This window comes from Erithacus rubecula (assembly GCF_903797595.1).
Source record: "Erithacus rubecula genome assembly, contig: SUPER_W_unloc_4, whole genome shotgun sequence".
In the NCBI taxonomy this organism is placed as follows: Eukaryota; Metazoa; Chordata; class Aves; order Passeriformes; family Muscicapidae; genus Erithacus; species Erithacus rubecula.
Window position 1 is genome coordinate 491645 of NW_027636323.1, and position 9004 is coordinate 500648.

Below are 9004 nucleotides of genomic sequence, written 5' to 3' on the forward strand. Positions count from 1 at the left end.
TAAGAGTTATCGATTAGTACAAGATTTAAGAGCAATTAACAAAATTACAAAAGACATACACCCGATGGTAGCAAACCCCTACACCCTTTTGACCACACTGACAGACGAATTAGGGTGATTTACTGTTCTAGACCTGAAGGATGCCTTTTTCTGCATCTCTGTGCATAAAAATAGTCAAGATCTCTTTGCTTTTGAGTGTGAAAATCCCAAGACAAGGAAGAAAAGTCTACTTACTTGGACAGCCCTACCCCAAGGTTCCAAGAATAACCCAACAATATTTGGAAACCAGCTAGCAAAGAAATTGGATGATTGGAGGAGACAAGAGCTAGGAGGGGTTATTTTTGAATATGTTGATGACATCTTGATTGCAGCTAAAACACAAGATAACTTCATGCAACTCACCATAAGCTTGTTAAATTTTTTGATACTGAGTTGGTACAGAGTTTCCAAACACAAAGCACACATTTCCAAATAAGCAATAGTTTATTTGGAGCTTGAGATCTTTCATCGTCATGGACAGCTCAGCAAACAACAGAAAGAAGCCATCTACTGAATTCCACAGCCCCACACTGTGAGAGAGATGCAAGCTATCCTGGGAATGATATGTTGGTGTCATTTGTGGATAGCAAATTATCAGTTGCTGGCAAAACCCCTGTATGAAACACTAAATCAGCCAAAAAAGGGACCATTATTTAGATGGAGAGAACAAGGGCTGCATTTGACAGCTAAAACACACTCTAATGTCAGCTCCATCACTGAGACTGTGAGATTTAACTAAACCTTTTGAACTGTACACAAAAGAAACTAAATGTATCTTTGGAGGTACTAGCACAGCACCTCAGGAACCAACAGAGGGCTGTGGCCTACTTTTCCGAACAGCTAGACATTGTTACCCAAGGCCGACCTGGGTGCCTGAAGACTGTGCAGCCACTGTCATCTTGATTCAAGAGGCCTGAAAACTCAGCCTTAGGCCACACATTGTAGTGTATGTACCCCATGCAGTAACAGCTGCACTTGAACAAAAGGGGGGACTGTCACGATGTGATTTGGGTTTGCCAATTTTAGTATATTTAATTTCTGATAGAGATAGGATTTAGGAGTAAAGACAACGCAGGCTTAAAACTTTAAAAGGTACAAGAAGAAATTTATTAATAACACACAAAAAAAAAAAGAATTCAGAATAAGATTCCTAGATTATTCCCTCCTCCCTTCATTCCACATTTCTTACCAACAACATACAGAGAGCACTTCAGTCATTTATCCACCCAAATAATCATTTCAGTTCACTTAAGAGAGAAAAGTTCCTTTTTCTGCTTTAGAGCTAGGGGGTGTGTCCAAGTTTGGGACAAATTTTAGGAAAAAGACCTCCAAAGGGTCCCCTCCCCCCCCTTACAATTCCTTCCTTCACCAAGCTCGGAAAGAATTTTCTTCAGGGGAAAGTGGAAAAAACTTTTTATTAACAAAATACAAAAGAAACACTTCCCAGCACAGACCCAGATTGAGATGAACTCGGCAGATCTTCGCCAGGAAGGGCAGCAGAGCTTCTTTGGCAGACTTCCAGAGGTGGTCTCCGAAGTTCAGATCCGTTTCCTCTGGAGCCGGTGCAAATCTTAGGGATGGGGGGGGGAAAGGGAGAGGGGCAGTTTAGGCAGCCGGGGGCGGAGGGGGGAAAGCAGCTGAAGCAGCGAAGGGGAGGGGGGGCAGGGGGGCAGCCGAAGCAGCAGCCAAAGCAACGAGCGAGCAGCAGCGAAAGCAGCAGCAAAAAGCCCCCAAAAGCTGAAAAAACACCCGGCTAGATAAAACAGCCCGGGGGAGGGGCCGGCAGCTCCATGGTGGGGGGTAGGGAGAGGAGCTAGTCAAAACATAACCCATAACAGGGTGTCTTCACCTTCACAGTCTGCATCCGTCCGGAACCTACAGAACCATGAATTTTTCCTCTCATTTCCACAGTCCTTCCAGAGCCATGTTATGGGTTACGATGCACACATGGGGTACTACTTTTAAAGGCAGGCTGCTGAAAAACAAAATCCTGTTCATCTCCTTCTCTATCAAATGTCTCTGTTCATATTCCAGTCCCAAAAGAGAGATCTCAATTTCCAGAGGTAAAAAAAGTCTTAATCTCAAGCACCCATCCTCCCCAAGTATATTCCACAGTTTAAAGGAATTTTAGTGAAATCACAATCCCCTCATAGCCCCACAAAAAAGGTTTTCAGCTACTTACCAGTTGCATCTTTTCAATCTCTTCCCATCAGGAACTTTATCTTCATTCCGCCGACTTCTGTGGACTCCATGCTTTATTCCTTCTCATTAAGGGGAGGTCAGGAGATCGAGAATCTTATCCAGGCATTAAGAAGTTAAAATTGTATCCAGATCATGAAGAAGCCATGTGGAAAGTCGAGCTGAGCCCAGCCAGCAGGGCCGGGGCCATGCAGCCGGTGGCAAATCCATGTGGTTGGGGGGGGGGGGGGGGCTGAGCCGGGGCCAGGGGTCGGGACCATGCGTCCGGGCCGGGCTCCCCTGCCGAGCCTGGAGCCGGGATGCCAGGCCAGTGCCCCGGCCAGAGCCACCTCACCTCCCGGCAGCCGGAAAGCGAAAGAGCCAGTAGTTAACTTGGTCTACTGTGATTTGTGAAAGCGAAATAACTCTTCATTGGTTTCCCGAGCTGTTCATCACCAAATCAGCTCTCTGATTGGTGCCAGCAGCTCACAGGGGAAGGTCCCAGAGATGGGAGAGTCCCTCCCACTTCCAAGCCTCATGGTGCTTTCCCTGAGGGGAAATCCACCCCTACCCCCAAGCACGTGAAAGCAACACAGGGATATTGGCTGTCCAGCAAGCAGATGCTTAAATATCAGTTACTGTTATTATAACAAGATGATGTTAACCTGAAAACAACTTCTGTTGTTTACCCTGTGTTGGGAGTTAGAGTTTGTTCCCTTAATTTTCCTACTTTTTTGAGAATTTTTCCTAATTTATGCTAAGGAAACCTGCTGGGTGGCACCCTTAGCTTTTAATGGCTCACGACAAAGGGATGGGCAGGTGTTGTATTTCATATATTGCTCTGTGTAGCAGTAAGAATGGTATCTCCCTGACTTCCCCTATTCCCTGTCCTGTGGTTTAGTCCTTTCCCCTCCCCTTTCCCCTCCCCCCTGAGCTGATTGTCTGGGTTCTGGTTTTACTCCGCCCCTGGCGGGGGGTTTAAAATCCAAGGTCCGGGCATTCCCGCTTGCTCTTTCTCCCAGAAAAACATCCAGAATAAAGCTGTGAACACCACCGGGAGAAGTAGCCTCTTTTGTTTTTTTTACCTCCTTCCTGCAGGGCTCTGGGCTTCTTTCTACTAACCGGAGTTAGCCAGAGGGAAGCTCCAGATTGCAACTGCAGGCAGGGTCTGTCACCCACTTCTCGCTCGCCAGTGGGGTCTGAGGGTAGTCCAGAAAGCTCACTTGCAGCCTGAGCCTGCGCCATCCAAACGCCGAGAGCCAGTTTCTTTGCTGTGGAGCACTGTCCTTCCATCCTCTCCGCACCAGCTTTCTACCTCTGAGGACACAGCTGAGCACCAGGACCCAAACGGTGAGTGGGGAGTCCTACCTCCATCCTTCTCCCACCTGGGACACTGCGGTGCCACCTTACCCTCACCCCACTCCAGCATGCTACCTCCACAGTTGCACAGGCCCTGTCCTGCCCCCCACCACCGGTGCCGAGTGGAGGAAGAAAAGTGTCTGCAGCTGAAAGAAAGGACTGAAAATTAGTTATTTGTTCTGTTTCTTGTTAATTTTCATAGCTGGTCTTGTTTCTGTTTGCCCAGTTAGATATATTAGCAAAGAGCTGTTATTCCTACCCCCCTATCTCTGCTCGAGAGTCCCTGATTCAAAAAACATAATAATTTACGGGGAGGGGGTTTACATTCTCCATTTCAAAGAGAAGCTTCTGCCTTTATTGGCAGACACCTGTCCTTCAAACCAGGACAGATTTTGACAACCAGACTTGGGGCAGAGGGCATTGAGAAGAGGGTTAAGACAGGCATAACAGCTCTTGAGTTACTTAAGGTTTCGTGTGTTAGGTAGCAACATGTTGTCCAGTTTAATCTAATTTGGGCTCCATGTGATTACAGATATATCTCTCCCATTTGCAAGCCCTTATTTGAACATGGACACCCTCACCAAAATTACTGTAGCTATTATCTGATTCATTTGGTGGGTTGATTACATCAGGAATTAATGTTTTTTTAATTTTTTCTAGAAAGTGGCCACATGGATCCAGAGCTATCCTACGCTGTGTATTTCTGGGGTTACTTCAATAATGGTACTTACTGTGAGGAAGTGAATGCAGGGGAAATTTTCTCCCAATCCATCACCTATAATTTTGGGGTCTACCCCACCAGTTTTTGAAGGGTTCAGATCTCCTCTGAATGTTAATGATATGATAGAGTGGCTGGTGTTGCTGATAGGCCTGTTCTACTTAGCATTCAGAAACAAGGGAATATTGGCTTGGATAACAACCCTGATACCTACCCCAGGAAATAGAGGTGCTGCCCCATAGCCTGATCCTGCCCCACAGCCCACTGCAGAAAGGAACCACCCGGAGTGGGTGGGGGTTCTACTGAGGGAGATGTGTGGCATGGGCCAGATGTTGAAGGTGCACTGTTCCCCAGCTGGTGAGAAACCCTCCCCCTGCCCTAAAGAGGGAGAGTCAGATGGTGCTGCAGTGGAACCCACGAATGTTACATCTGTCCAGGCTCCAGATGGACCACAGGGGCAGCCACAGCCAGCAGCAGTCGACCCTGTGGAAACTGGAAAGTCTAAGATTAAAGCAAGACACCTAGATAATGAGGATCAGCAAGGAGGGCCCTCCCAACAAGCAAGGGAGCCAGAGGTTGAGATCATCACCTAGTCCCTCTTGTACAATAGTCTCCATAATCTGTGAAAAGACATTGCACGACAGGGCCATGAGGCTTTTACAACCTGGTTACTTCAGGTCTGGGACCTTATGGGAACTGATGTGCAACTAAATGGTACTGAGGCAAGGAATTTGGGATCCTTGACTTAGGACACAGGTGTAGACCAGATATTCGTAAGGGAGCAAGGACTCCTTTCCCTCTGGGAGGGGCTTTTAATGATTGTAAGAGAGAGGTTTGTCTATAGAAAGAGGATGCAGGAGTACCACCATAGAATGCACTGGAAGACCCTTAAGAAAGGGATCCAATTGATGTTTTGAGGAACTGGAACAGAGACTACATAGAGTTAAGGGGAATAAAATGGGTATTTATTGAGAGGCCTTCAAAGGCCACACCCTGGTAGTACCAGTGCCACAATGTGGCCCTTGCCCTGCCTGGATGGCTCCAAGAAGGAAGCAAAAGAGGGCTTGGTAACATGATCTCACATCTTTATAAACTTTAGCTTATTTGCATACAGGAATCAACCACACAATTAATAGTCTCAAATTCTAAGGTTTCATCCTCCTTGTGTGCTTGCTGGCCTGTCCTCCTCTTTTCAAGTTGTTTATGCTTAGGGCCTGGAGTTTGATGAAACTGTCCTTGAGTGAATAGCTGAAATCGGACTATTTTGTCTTCATCCCCCTAAGCACAACGGAAAAGCATACCCAAGCAGAACAGAAAACTCAAAACTTAAGGCATCAATTCCCCCCTTTAGAGGCTTGACAAGGCCTCTACCTTGTCAATTCTCTATTCTAAATTTTACTAACAAATAGTTAATGACCGGTAAGTTTCTAATAATAATAAATATCTAACATTAGATAAGTTACTAATAGTAAATACATACTAATAAACATAAACCTAAAAATAACAAACATCTAATAAGAATAATATCTTACACAATCAAATATTATATAAAGATGAATAGTATTTAAATACAGAAGAGGAATCACTTAAAATGTATTACCATTTACATCTGTCTTTGTTGTTACAATTGTTCAGGAGCAGAGGCTTTCTTAATTCTGGAGTAGTCAATATATCAGAAGAGCATTAGATGTTTATTAGAACACCTTTTCCTTTAGACTTATCTCGCTTAAAACCAGCTTACAGCTTTAACCCAAATCGACAGAAACTGGCTCATCATTGTATCATAGCCTAGGCTGCATCTCAGTGTGCTGCACTGTGCAGTTACAAACTTTTCCTTAAAATTAACCTTTTTCTGCCCCATTACCTCACAGCAGTACTGCCCTGAACTCCCCCTAAGATATGCTGTGCTACTGTCAGCAATGTGAGAACCACAAAAACATGGAAAATTTGGTATTTGTTATTTTCATTCCCCTATAGATTGCACTACTCGCAGCTAATTTAGTCATCCTGGGTGAGCGAAAGCAGCACAACAGCTCTAACAGAGGCTCACTGTTGTTTGTGCATCAGTAGCCTTTGCCCCATGTCAATAAGGTAAAACTCACAATGAGGTCCTTCAGAAATTGGCAAATCCTACAGATTATAGCAGCAACTTGTGCAAGAACAGTAAACAATACCTGACTGGTATTCTTTGTTATAAATGAACGCAATGGGCCATAAAGGATCAAATCAAAATTAAAAAGATTTATTAGTTACAGAAGGCAAAAGCAAAATCCACAGCGCCGGGCGACAGGGGAGCTCCTGCTCCGAAACTGTCGCGCCCCCCCCCCTCCGCTCACTTCTTTTAAGTTGTTCAGTTTCCGGGGTTCCATGCCCCTCCTCTAGTAGTTCTACGCATGCTCCTCGGGTTTCATGCCCCCCCCCTAGTAGTTCCGCGCACGCTCCTTCAGTTGCTAGGGGGTCTTCTTCTGCCTTCTGGTGGTCGAGGGATGAAGATGAGTAGTCTTCCTCACCCTTGTTTTACTGACCCTTACTAACACTTAAGGCGATAGATGATTAACGCAAGCAAAGTGAAAATAACTATCAGCGTCTTGGCAAGCAAAGCAAAACAATTAGAGACATCTTGGCTCACTCTCAAGGTCTTTCAGACAAGCAAAGCAAAATAATTAACAGCATCCTTGCAAGTAAAGCAAAACAGCAAAATGATATTTCAACCTCCAAGTCCTTGCAAATCCTCTCAAGGTCTATCAGGCGAACAAAAGGTTTTCATCACATTCTTGAACTATGAAATCCAGCCATATATTGTATTTCAAAATTTGAATACAGAATGAAATTATTTAATGGCATAGCGGGGATTAAGTCCCACAGTTCATGGATCAGTGTATTTACACGCGGATCCCTTACACAGCAGAGCGGACCCGGCAGTCAGTCCCAGCAAGTGATTCTTTCCTGCTCGGGGATCAGGCTCCAGTTGGGTGAAGGCTTGTTGGCGGCTAGCCAGTTAAAATCATCTACCAGGTTCCAGTTGTTACTATTTTGTTTCTGTGTAGCCCAGATGACTTGAAATCTTACTCGATACCAGCATAGTTCCAGGAGTAGGGGGTGAAGGAGACCTCAGAGCAGGCCTCGATGATGGCCTGGCTGGTGACTTGCACGTAGACCCAGCCTTGGGTGGTGCAGTGTGTGTAGAGCTGCTAACAGGCCAGCGCCAGCAGGAAGTCACTGCAGCCGTCCACCAGCATGAAGATGGACATGGGCTCGCAGAGCACGGTGCAGCCGTGGCAGTAGTGCACCTGCAGTGTGTTGGAGTTGCAGCGGAGCTGCACCCAGCAGCAGTGCAGCTCTGACAGCAGCACATCCCGCTGCAGCAGCTCCGGGGGCCAAGCTCCAGCTCCTTGTCCTGGGTGCCGCTGAACTCGCACAGCAGCAGCCCACCCGATTCGTTCTCAGCGAGGCCGGGGCCAGGAGCGGCGGAGGCCAGCAGGGAGGGCTTGGCGGGGAGCTGGGTGCTGCCCAGGGCCGCTTCTTTCTTGAGGGTGCGGAAGGAGAATTTCTTCTTGGACTGCAGCTGCTGTCACCATGCCGCCAGGTCCTCCTGCAGCCACACCACGGTCTCCTGCCCCTGCTGCACCTCGTAGGGCGCTATGAACCGCCCGCTGCCCGTCAGCTGCCTCCTCCAGCATGCCCTCCACCAGCAGCACCTTCATGGTCCCCTGCTCCCGGGTGAAGGCGGCCAGGAAGAACTCGCTCTGTTCCTCCTTCACTACCTGCGCCTCCTTCTTCTGCCACTGCCGCTCCATGCCGTGCAGCTGCTCCTTCAGCAGCACTGCGAATGCGGTGGAACCTGCCACCACCTCAGTCTGTGAAGCATCAGCCACGGCCGCTCGCCTCCCCTCCTTCATTTGTTTAAGGCAGCAATAATTTTGTCCATTTCATCATCCTCTTCTTCCTCCTCAGAGCCATTTGAATAAGAGCTGTCTGAGTCTGTTGTAGCCAACAGCCTACCTTGGCTAGTCCCCATCCTAGAAAGCACCATGCAAGACCTATTGCAACATCGCCTCCAGGATGTATGTCTTCAATCTTTGATGGTGTCATTTCCCATGGAATTTCCCTGGCCTTCGGGGTTGCCATGGTATCTCACATGCCTAAGAACAGAGGAGGCGCCACTTCCCCTATAGGAGGTTCCCTCTCTGCCTTCTTTGCAAAAGGCCCTGTCCCCCAGCCCCTACTCTTGGAGCAGTGTTGAGGGTTGCACACTCTGGCTTTCTCCTCTCCCCTTCCTGACCCCCTGGGGCGGTGCCGGAGATGGCGGTGGGGGCAGTGTCCATTGCTACCAGGGCCCACCTATCTCCTCTTTTACTGACCAGAGCCTGTGGGAGTCCAGGGTGCTCCCCTGGCTTCCCTGAATATCTCCAGACCCCCCTGGCAGGGGTCTCAGAGACCCTGGAATGGGACCCAGGAGTCTCGGGGGCTAGATTTAACTCCCTGGAAAAATCTACCAACATTGAAGGAAGAAATACAAGCCACAAAAATTCTCAAGCCAGGAAGGGATTGTTTTGTCCAACTACACTGCAAAGAGAACTTACCAATACCTAACATGAAGTTTCAGAGCCACATACCAAGCAGCAGGGAGTCTGAAAAATATAAAAGCTAAAAACCCAGGCATCATTTTGATATAACACATTCATCACACCACTATTTTCATAAGCCATT

At 47.4% G+C, this 9004-nt stretch overlaps 1 pseudogene across 1 annotated transcript; it reads right to left on the minus strand.

Annotated features, from left to right (window-relative positions):
• Positions 1–7216: 7216 nt before the first annotated feature.
• On the minus strand, positions 7217–8193 carry LOC306814094 (tubulin-specific chaperone C pseudogene; annotated as a pseudogene). Its single transcript has one exon. The product of its transcript is annotated as a tubulin-specific chaperone C pseudogene (transcript).
• Positions 8194–9004: the final 811 nt, after the last annotated feature.